Here is a 12,906-nt window from a genome sequence, read left to right as displayed (position 1 = left end):
TCCATATAAGTAATTCCTTCTAAATCATTGCTATCGTCATATGCGCACTGTTGTGTTGCTCTAGACAGAGTAGTTAGTATCACAGTACAGTTAAAAACACGGACAGTAAATACAGTTAAGGAAAAGATCAAACCTAAACTAAGTAAATTACAGTCACACTGGGAATAACAGATATCATCATCAATGTATTCACTTACATAGAACCTGAATGCATTTTACCGGGTATGAACAGTGACAGCTCCACTGCTGATACCTTTCACTCTTTATGTTCTCATTGTATTTACTTGGTTCTTTTATTTGCTGAATTGAAATTTCACCTTTTTGTACTTTTGTCATTTTAATATATTGTGGCAACTAGGGGATGCCAGAGTGCCCCAAACACAAATGCTCAGAGAAGTTTCAAGTATAAAACAAAGGTTTTTATTTTTAAACAAATACCTCCAAACCACAATTAAGTGCACAATTCTTCACTCCTCCCCACTGCTACTCCTCCCAGGTGAGTGTTGCCAGTCTCTGCTCCCAACTCTGGCTCACATGAACAAGTCAGTGTGGACTCTTTTATTGAAGACCCGGGAGTAATTCCGGTGCCAGGGCTTCGCCCATTGGAAGCCATACGAAAGACCCAAAAAGTAGGGAGGTTAACTCCCTGTAGCATCCCCTAGTGGCACCCACGGAACCCAGCACGGTTGTGCTACCAGATTACAATTCTTTGCATACCCTGTGTGTGTCCAAATGGGTACCAAAGCCCAGGGATGTTGCCTCTAGCAGGTTGAGACAAAGTCTCCCCTGATCCCTCTGTTATATTGGTCACTTGGCCAGTTAAGGACACCAGCCCATCCATACCAACTATTTCAATATAAATGGTGGCTTTGCAAAGGCTTGCTACACTGAAGAACTGAACAGTTATACTGTTACTATGTTGCACCATATGCTGTTCATGCTGTTTGGAGATATTATTTAAAATAATGCCATAATTCTGTGGCATATCTCAAAAACATCTTATATGTGCACTTCATTTTACACTACATTCTATAATAACTTTCAAATTATATGGGAAAATAATTTCCTTTTCATTTTTAAGCAACCTGGCCCAGATATTAAGTAACAATTTAAATTAACAGCATTAGCACCTTCATAAAGTAGCAGTCCTTAGTAAATATCCTCAAACTCAAAAGCTTGAATGCCAGGAAATTATTTGTACACTCATACTCATTTGTGGCTTATTTAGTAAACTTGGCCCCTAGTCTGTTTTCTTTGACATCATTAGCCACCATGAAGGGAATAACCTTTACCTCAGTGTATGCAAGGAATAATAACTGGCTAGGCAAGTGAGATTGTTTGTAGCTGAAGGAAGAAAGAAAGGAAAAATCAAAGAGTAAAATGCATGATTGAATAATAGGAGGAAACAAATGAGTGTTTGTTTGTAGGCATATAAAAATATTTATAAAAGATTTTATATAGCAATGGAACTTGTACTGGCATTGGCCTTGGTGTGTTGCAACAATTTTTATGTATGCAAGTTCTAATTCATAATTTCATTTCATGTGAAAAGCAAATGCTACAACTGCTCCACAGCACACTTACCTTACACAAAAAAAAAAAAAAATAAATCAAAAAAAGTGAAGTTTTCCCATTATGTGTTCCTATTATATTTTTGTATTAGGCAGCATTCGTTAACATCATAATGATACTAGAAAATGATTTTGACAAATTCACACTCGAACAATAATTAATTACATATAAGTTTCATTTGTTCAGTTGCTGTGACAAATAACAGGTCCTGTATATAAGGATGTAACGGCCGACCCCTTACCCAGCCGGCAACTACACCTCCAAGACCTGTGGCCTGGATAATTTACTGAGATGAATCTCACTATCAAGCCGTACCTCTAACAAATTACACTTTTCCCCCATAATCGACGGTGTAAATATAAGTACGCAAACAGCAGATGATGTAAAATTAAACTGATTAAATGTATTAGATGAAACCACAAGACAAATGCAAAAATAGAAACATATATAAATATAAATATCCCTCCACCACATCAACAAAGAGACAACACCATATTTAAATACAACAAAACCCTCCCTTGCCACTGTAACATAACACACAACACGAATAACAAAAATGAATGGTAAACTGAATGATTGTGAACTTGAGTCCGGTTATAAAAACTGTCCTGAATACAGATGACTGAACTAGTGGTAAATGAGTCGTTTGAATTTCCCGGCAATTGGAGCAACCTCACTGTGATTCCTCGGCGTATGGTGGATGGCGAATCGACCCCGGGGTCTCAGCAGATGAAGGTTGAAAGACAGTCCGGCAAAATGAAAAACAAACTGATGCAAAGGCGCGATGTGGAAAAACAGCAAGTAGTTGATGCGTAGTTGAAAACAAATGGTCCCCTTTCTTCTCCCTTCTTTTTTCCTCTCTCTCCTTCCTGATTACTTAAATAGTCCATGTGACGGCTGTAATTAATTGATAGTGAACAGGTGTTTTCCAGGTTAGAGGCTGTGGTCTTCTTCCATCATCCGTCCCCCTTTACGGGGACGGCATTTCCTGATACACACACATAAACAGCAAACGGGACAATGGAAACAAGACGCACTCAGAACTGACATTTGACAACACTAACTATGTAGCCCTGCTACATTGATCTATCAAGCAATGATCAATAATGCCAAAAATAGGTCTTCCACTAGTAGAGGGTATAGTGAGTTTGGTTTTGAAAGTTTGATTCGATGCGTTTGGAAACATACACGATTGGTTATTCCCACCTTCCAATGTAAGTTTTTTTGAGTCTTTGTAATGTTCTGGGTTGCATAATAAAAACTCCAAGTTTCACGAACAGCTTGCAAATAGGAAGTTTCCAGTGAATTTGGTAAAGAGCACTAAAGGGACAGAAAGAACTGACTGTCGAAACCAGAAACACTAGACCAGATTTGGAGTTTGGAGTCAAGATATCATAGCTGTTGTGATTTGGAGTTCCAGTATGGCAAAAGGGTGTGTGAGACCGCCCAAAAGACCCGTAAAGCCAGACAGGAGCTTCACTGACCTCCTCAGAAGAGGCTCACCTAAACTCAGCAAAGCCCCATATACTACCTGCTGGTTTAAACAATAGCAGGACCCAAAAATGGGGAACTGGCTAAAAGAATTATAAAATACACATCTAGCCCAGCAAGACTAAATTTCCCCTAACACCAATGTCATAATCTTACTTCCACCATCTTATGTACAGTAGTTGGCATAACATTAGATAACATCTCATGTCTCAGGTCCATGTTACATGACTGGAAACCAACATAGTAACTATAAAAAAAAATGGCCACAGCAACATGACGTTCAACATAAAACTGCAAACAAGAATACCAAAACAAGAAACTAAAAGCAGTGTACTTATGGCCAGGCTCTCAAGAACTTTTTTCACTCATTTGAAACTACAAGGTCAGAAGTAATAGTCTGCCTAAACATCTAGCGCATAATAAGCACAAAAACAACCCTAGTGTGCCAAGAACAAAAAAGGCGTTGCAAGCACGAAACTAGTTCTCAAAATAAATTAATAAACAATGTGGGAAAAAAGGCAAATTAACCAAACCAATATTACACTACATACTAGTAGCAGTTCTACAAGAAACCAGAAGAGCTAATTGTTTTAATGAGTCTCCAAGCCTCCTCTTTTAACAAAGATGGCCACCATAATGTCAAATCCAAAACTATTTTGGATTATAGAAAGCAATGATGAGCAGCTTACCGCATAGGTGGATCGAATACCTCAAAACATAAAACTCTCATTGTGTGTTTTGAAAAATTACAATTTAAATTACATATAATGCTATTTCTCAGACAGAAACAAGAGATTATATGTTAAAAAAAACACATTTGTATTTCCCTGATTTCTGACCTTCAAAAGTTGCTAAACGTGCTTTATTTTACAACATTAGACAGCGCTTACAGAAAGCTGAGATCAGATACAATCTTTTGTATTCTACCAAACTGAAAATCGATATTCAAAGGAAGTTCTACATTTTTACTTCTACTGAGGAAGCAGAAAAAGAGCTAAGAAAACTAATCCCGACACTTTTTGAAATACGATCGTGAGTCACTTCGGGTCCTCACCTTACCTGCTGTTTGATCCGCTTGCAATGATACTGGTACTGTAATTATACATCCTATTTCCTTCTTGGCCACTTTTTGTTTATGTTTTAATTACAATTATATGCGTGTATGTATGTATGAGTATGTGTAATTTATTTTTTTCTTTTTTTCATAGGGGACTGTTTAACATCATACCCTGGGTTTATTTTATTAGGCTTATTATCAAACATTAGCTGGTTATTCAGGGTTACTGTTTAACATCATTCCCTGGGTTTACACTCTCAAAACTGTTTAAGATTATATTTTACAAGGGGGCTTCGCCCCCTGCTCGCTTCGCTCGCCTACCCCCGGCGTTTTGAACCCGTGCCCGCTGGGCAGCCGTAGTTTCAGACGCATGTTGTAGGAGCTTGCGTTGTTTTGAATCCATGCTTGCCCTGCTTCTGCGGTTTGAGACGCGCGTTGTAGGCGTATATCCGTCAGTCGAGCTTGTTCGGTTTGAACCCATGCCTGCTTTGCCTCCGCAGTTTCAGACAGTGGGTCGCGTTCGGCGTTTTGTACGATCCCAAGCAGCACATTATTCCTAACTTCACTCCGCAGTAGTGCCACGCACAATATGGCGGTGACGCCTGCGCCTTCACTACGCAGTAGTGCCACTCACAATATGGCGACAACGCCTGCGCCTTCCGTATTATGTCGGGTTTTACCATGCTGTGTAGACGCCTTTGCCTTTCGTACTTTCCCGAGCAATGTAGGCGCATGCACCTTCCGGGTCTGCCTCCGCTGTGTGGTGTGGACGTTTAACTGTCGTTTTGTTCTGCTTTTATATTCTGTATCTCGCTGTGCATGTGTTTCGTGCCTAGGTTTTTTTGAAGCTGTTGCATTCCAGTTTTCATCATCTGTAACCTGCTCTCCATGTGTTTGGCCCCGTTCTTTAACCTCTTTATGACGTTTTACTTTGTTTCCTACTCTGTCTTTTATTTCTGACCTCACTTTATCCTGCTTGCGGCATGTCAGACGGTTCGTAGTCTCTCCCGTTTCGCTCTGGGGCGGGGGGGCTTTGTGTGGCGCCTGCGCACGTTCGTAATCTCTCCCATTTCACTCTGGGGAGGGGGGCTTTGTGTGACGCCTGCGCACTATGTCTCCTGCGTCCACGGGCAGGTCCCTGCGTCCATATCCGGTTTACCATTCTCGGTTAGTAATATGGATGTTTATAGTATTTGGTCTGTACTGTCAATAGATATCTCTATGTTCATCCTTATACACCGCTGTTGGGGGGGCTTGTTTTGGACGTGCTAGGTCTCTGGGTATGTCAGAGGACTAGGACTTTGTGAAGTGTGGGGGAGAGAAAGAGAGCAAGCTATTTCTAATCTATCCTTTTTATCCCTATAATTGTAAGAGCCAACGTAACAATAGGCTTCATGGTAATAACTCCTGGAAAAATTGGAAGTTGAGGTCAAAGCTGTCTTATTTGATAATGAACTATCTTAAATTAAGACTACAAAATGTCAACAAAAGTTCAGAAGCAATGTCTCCATGACCAAACAGTTAACTTTGTGAGCTGTAATGTTAAAGGGCTCAATCACAAATTAAAGAGAAAGAAAGTATTCTCTCACCTAACAGGTCTAAACGCTAAAATAGTATTTTTACAGGAGACCAAATTATTAAGAAAGGATCAGTTTCGACTGCACAGAGACTGGACTGGCCAAATATTCCATTCCAGATTTACAAAGAAAACTAGAGGTGTTGGAATTCTTATACATATAACAATCTCATTTGTAGTATCAGATGTAGTACCTGATGATTAAGGGCAATATGTGAGCTTAAATCACTATGCCCCACATACTCATTTTACAGCTGGTGTCTTAACCCACTTTCATTAGCAGATGAGAACTGTACAGAATTTGTATCCAAGCAGATTGATTTTTTAGAGACAAATATATCCTCAGAGGTCTCTGCAGAAATACTCTGGGAAACTCTGAAGGCTTTCTTAAAAGGACAGATTATTTCATATCTTTCCTAAAAAAATAATCGGAAACCAAACAGGTATCAGAACTAAATCAGTGAAATTACCAGAATAGACCAAGAACATGCCAGGTGTCCAAATGAGGGTCTACATACAGAACTCAACCTCTTGACAACTAAAGAAACAGAACAACTAATTTTTGAATCAAGACATCATTATTATGAACATGGGGAGAAGGCTAATAAGATCTTAGCTCAACAAATCCACAAGCAGAAAGTCTGCAGTGCAATTACTGCAATTACCAACACAGACAAAGACAAAATCATTGACCATAAAAAATATAATGCACACATTTAGAGACTACCATAAGTTCTTATATTCTACTCACTTTAAAGGAGACAAGACACAACCTAATGCGTTTCTGGATGCATTACAGATACCACAACTAGATACCCTCAGTGAAGAGGAACTGGATAATCCTCTGGCACTCTCAGAATTACTAGATGCTATAAACTCACTTCAGAGTGGGAAAGCAGCAGGCCCTGATGGCTACTCTGCTGAATTTTATTAAAAAATATCAATTAAGTTAGCTCCCCTTTTATTAGCAACACTTACAGAAGCTAGAGACAATAAAATTTTACCTCAAACTTTTCCCAAATCATTAATTACCATCTTTCCTAAGCAAAATATGGACTTATTACAATGAGCATCGTACAGATCAATTGCACTTCTGAATAATGATGTTAAGATACTCTCCAAAGTCCAACTAGAAGGATTGAGCAAGTGCTTCATTCGGTAATGTCACAAGACCAAACTGGATTTATTAAAGGCAGACACTTAGCTTCCAATCTTCAACGCCTGTTTAATGTAATATATTGACCCACAAAGTCTAACACCCTGGAGATATTATTATCGTTGGAAGCAGAAAAAGCATTTGATATGGTTGAATGGAACTACCTCTTTACTACATTGGAGAAATTTGGGTTTGGCCCGAACATATGTGCATGGATAAAACTACTGTATACCAGTCCAAAAGCTTCAGTTTGTATTAACAACATTATTTCAGACTACTTCGGACTAGAACGTGGTACGATACAAAGATGCCTCTTTTCACCACTGCATTTTGCAATCACCATTGAGCCACTGGCATTTCACTTTTGAAATGCCTATGAGATAAAGGGGATTATCAGAGAAGGACTTGAACAGAAAATTTCACAAAAATGTTTACCTAAGGGTAAACATCACAAGTTAACATAAAGATCTTTATCAACAAAATTTAGCTGTCTGCATGAAAAGACTTAAGCAAGACTTGCACAGATGGTCTACCCTTCATCTCAGTTTAGCTGGAAGAATTAACACTGTCAAGATGAATATCCTTCCTAAGCTTCTTTTCCTATTTCAAAGCATTTCAATATACATCAATAAATCATTTTTCAAGAAGTTAGATTGAATCATAACCTCATTTATTTGGAATTCAAAGTATCCACATATCCAAAGGGCGGCCCTACAAAGACCTAAGGCAGAATATGAAATGGATCTACCTAACTTTCAATTTTATTACTGGGCGGCAAATATACAAGCTATTAAAACCTGGACATTGACACCAATAGATGAACATACACAGGCTTGGTCCGCAATTGAAATAAAATCCTGAAGTACTTTTTTATATTCTTTGCTTTGTATCCCAGTAAATACAAGTTATCACCAATATACTAACAAACCAATTGTGCTTCACTCACTCAGAATATGGAACCAATGTAGTAAGTACTTCAAGGTAGTGAAGCTTTTATCTGTGGCACCTCTGCATGATAACCACCTTTTTCCACCCTGTCAAATATACGCAGTTTTTAATGTATGGAAAACATTTGGGATTAAATCACTTAGAGATTTGTACATAGACAACGTCTTCACATCGTACGAACAATTACACTTCAAGTTTAACTTTCCAGCAACACATTTCTTTCACTACCTCCAAATTAGAAACTTTACTAAACAAAACCTGTCCAATATTCCTCACCTCCCACCTATTTCTATTCTGGAAAAAATATTGATCAGTCTTGTGGGCTCAGACAGCATATCTGCAACATACAAAAACATTTTAATGTCCCTCCCTTTCAAAGATCCCAGAGTACAGTGGTAAAAGGATATCTTATTCAACATTTCAGAAAAGGAGAGGAAGGCAGCAATGCACAGAATTCTCCCTAGCTCCATATAAGCAAAGCATACAATTATTCAACTTAAAATCATATACAGTATTAAGCACATCTGTCTTATTTAAAATTGTCCAAAATGTATCCAGGGCAAAATCCAACCTGCGAACATTGCAATCAAGTTTCAGCCTCATTGGTCTATATGTTTGGGCATGCAACAAATTAACATAATTATGGTCCAAAATCATAAAAGCCTATCAGACAGCCTTGGTGTCACAATCTCTCCTAATCCACTAACAGCTGTGTTTGGTGTACTTCCAGATGGGCTTAAGGTGGAGGGGGACAAACAAACTGTAATTGCCTTTACTTCACTATTGCCACATAGACTTATCCTGCTCAACTGGAAGAATTCTAACCCACCTCTTTTAAGTCAGTGGGTAACTGATGATGATCTGTGGAAAACTTTTTAAAAACCTGGCAGGATCTAATCAATAACATTTTAGAATAAACATTTACATTGAGGAAATGGATTCTCTTCCCTTGTTACTTAATTAACTTATTTTTCCTCCTAGTTTTATTCTGATGGCCTAGCTCTCTTTCTCATGGGTGGGGGTTGATTTGATTTGAACCTAGTTTTGTAAAATTTGACTCACTTGTATGAAATATTATTTATTTTTAAAAATGTAATAAAATGTTAAAAAAAAAGCAATGAAGAAGTGGGTCAAACAAAGCAATGATAGATAGATAGATAGATAGATAGATAGATAGATAGATAGATAGATAGATAGATAGATAGATAGATAGATAGATAGATAGATAGTGTGGGATATGGCCGGCCATTCATCCCGGCCTATACCCCCAGGCCGCCAGATGGAGCCCTCCCTGTAGCGTGGAAGTGCCCCGAATGACAGCAGGGAATTATGGACAATGGAGTGTTTATTCACAGCCCTGCTGGATATCATGGGGGCCGCCAGAGGACGCTGCAGGGAGGAGTAAGGACTATTTTCCCTACACCCTCGGAAGTACGTCCCAGTCACATGGACAGAAGAAATTACGTGCTTCTGGGATGAAAAAGAAGAGTTTTGATCTGACCCAGAAGTGCTAGTAAGTCACATGGACTGAGGGTTCAGAAGCACTTCCGGGTCACGGACTACAAAGGACTGTGGGAAATCCCAGACGGGCGAGCTGAGTTGGGAGGCAGGGTGACTAAGCATCTGGGAGTGGAGGATTGTGATTGTGTATTGTTTATTAAGAATTGTGGAGTGGAGGGTGCTTTGTGCACATTTATTATTATAATAAATTCATATTGGACTTTTATCTGGTGTCTGACGTATTGTCCGAGGGTTCAAGGGGACGATAGTGGCCCCTATCTGTCACAACAGATAGATAGATACTTTATTAATCCCAAGGGGAAATTCATATACTCCACCAGCAGCATATTGATAAGTAACAATATTCAATTAAAGAGTGATAAAAATGTTAGATGACTAAATGACTAAATACAAAATATTTGGAATGTTCTGCAGCATCTGATGTCTAATAATTAAGCTTTACAGTCTTTTGGTCTGTACATTTTGGTCTTATATTGGTAGGTGTGATCCATTTTAGGTGTGTTTGCATATAATGTGCAGAGCACCTATTGTAATAGCCATGTCTGTCTGTCTATCTGCCCTCATGAAACAACTCACCTCCTCATGGACCAGTTTTGTTGAAATGTGACACACTCATTCTTCAAAGAAATGTGTCAAGACAGTTCAGTTTTTGTTGAGATATCTTGATCTGCAGTCTTTATACCAATAAATCCAGTTGGATGAATACAGAAAAAATGCATACATCTTCTCCTCCCAATGCTTTAAGTGCTGACAGTAAAGTTAAATAATCTTACTAACCGTCAAAGTATAAAATGCAAGTGAGGAAAGTAAAGGGTTATCTAAGATGTGAATGAAGTACCCTGTGGCGTGTAAGCTGTTGTGCATAGAGCAAATAAACATTTAATCAGTAGTATTTACCATACATTAAACCAATCTCACAGCTCCGTTATCTACATATTATAATGATTCACTATTTCAATGTCACTATAATTTACTGAGATAGCCAGACATCCCAGCGACAGGGACAGCACAGATTTCAGGCTTTGCATCCCAATAAATAACTGAGGAATATCAAAATGTTTTAACACACTGCCCATCTATTAAAACATTGTTCCACTGAAACAAACATCCTCACAATATATTTAGAACAGTGTGTACAAATCTTTTAGCTCCCAGTTCGATGTTATATATGTATAATAGCACAGTCAAAACTCCAACTGGGAAAGTTTAATTAAGAACTTTTGTTAAATTTCAACAGCATTGTCAAGATGACCAAGAACCAGACAAAAAAGATAATAATGCTATTTATTTATTTCAATTGGAATCATACGGAATCATATGTGTTCTTTGTGAAAGAGATTTTTTTCTCCAGATGAGATAAAGCAGGAATTGAACAGATGAGGATTGGCTTTATCCACGGGCAAACCTGCTACAAGTGTCCTAGTTTTGCACTTAAATTTTTTTAACCCTATAACTTACCATCAGAGTGCCACATTCACTTGATATCCATAATGGTCATATGCTGTAATAAAATGTGCCTTTCACTTCTGTTTTTCCTTAACATTTGTCATAAGTCAGTAGCTTTGCAAATCCTATTTCATGAAAATTACTATGGTCAGACATGCTTGAGCAGAGAAGGAATTAATTGCAAAGGTTTTTATTTTTTATTTGGTTATGTTAATTGGCAGCTACAAATGTTCATTTTGTGTTAAATTAGTGTGTGTGGGTGTGGGTATGTGTGTGTGAGTGAGAGTGGTCCTTGTTATGGACTAGAGCAGGCTTGTTTTCAGGTTTTTGCCTAAACCTAGTGGGAAAGCCTCTTCTACAAGAAAATTGATTGAGAATGTTGTAGAACCTACCTACTGACTCATTCCATTGAAGGCTATGGTGCTCATACTTCTTGAATGCCCTTACACTATGCATACATTTTCTAACTTGTTTACAGTGGCTCTGTCCTGGTGACTTTTAAAGACATGGGTCTGCCACTTTATATCTAGCTTCTCATGTTAGGTATTTTTGCAACAGTAAATTTAGATAATTATGGAATACCTTTGGAGAACTTGAGTAACATCTTCATTTCTGTTTTGCTTGTGATTCATCTTGATTAGATTTCCTTTTTTTTCTGGTCAGAACTACAGTAGGTGTCTACTATAGTGGTATATGGTGCTGATGTGCTATTCCGATAATTTTGGGTCATTCTGATTGGTATACTCCTGTATTGCTAAGCCATTTTTGAAAAGAACTGAAAAAAATTAATTTTTCATCTATTGCATCCATCCAATGCTTACCTTTTAGCAATTTAACTTCTCTTTAGTTACGTGTGCTAAAAGGTTTAAATTAAACATCCTATTCCGATCATTGAGGATATTTGATTTTAGACTTCCATTTATAAGCCATTTTATAGAGTAACGGCACATTAAAGCACTAATGCTTTGTTTCCTGTTCCAGAATACATTAATATTAATAGATTCAGAGAACATGGCACATTTCCAGGTAACTGTTCAAAATGGATTATTGATTAGTTAAAAACAAAATCTTTAAAATGCATACTTAATGAGTTTTGTGTTGCCTATATTGATATAGTTTCCTTTACATTTATTCATTGAAGCTGAAAACAATGATTTGTTTTATTGTTACATTTTTTTGGCTTCTTAAATCTTAATACTTAATAAATATTTATTGATATGAGTTTTAGAAACTATAAAACACAATTTTTCAAGAACAAATACATTTCTGTAGCTTACATCAAAAAAGCATTTCTTAGAATGCATCTGTCATTCTCTTATGTTAAGAGCCACTAGCATTTATAAGAGGCACCTGATACTTTAGACTTTGTTACTAGGTGATTTACAATAGCTTTAAACTTTTCAACCATCCTATATATTTGATTAATTAATTGAGTTCATTAAATTAAAAGTATTCACAGGAGAATAGCTTTAGACAAAATTCATATTGACTTAAAATGTGCTATACTGTATATTTGTCATTTCAAGGTCCATGGATGTCTGCCCTTCAGAATAATTTATAAATCTATTCAACCTTTTGTACTAGAAACATTGCCTGGTCATAGCTAGCACAAGATGGCAGATTCATTTCTATGGTATCTGAATTTGCTTTAGCATATGCTTAATGAATTTGGAGAAGGCACAAGAGTATTGGTACTGCGGTGTAGTGTATTATTAGATAGATAGATAGATAGATAGATAGATAGATAGATAGATAGATAGATAGATAGATAGATAGATAGATAGATAGATAGATAGATAGATAGATAGATAGATAGATAGATACTTTATTAATCCAAGGAGAAATTCACATTAGGTTATGTTGTTGCATTCATATCTGTTATTTCAAAGAAATAATATGACATCAGGTTAGAACGGCAGTTATTGCTTTATCAAAGGTATGAAAACATACATTGACTCAAAGATGTTGCTGTCTCCAAAAAACCCAGGTTAAAGTCAAAAGATCCAAGTGCTTCACTTATCAGCGTCAAGTTTTTGTTATGTTTCAGCCAAGATTTTTTTCTTGGCTTATATTTATTTTTGTGCATTCCTTATTTATATTCACAGTATTATTTTTCATGTGTCTACTGTATTGTATTTT

This window comes from Erpetoichthys calabaricus, chromosome 4 (genome assembly GCF_900747795.2).
Source record: "Erpetoichthys calabaricus chromosome 4, fErpCal1.3, whole genome shotgun sequence".
Lineage (NCBI taxonomy): Eukaryota > Metazoa > Chordata > Cladistia > Polypteriformes > Polypteridae > Erpetoichthys > Erpetoichthys calabaricus.
This window is presented reverse-complemented; position numbering follows the sequence as displayed.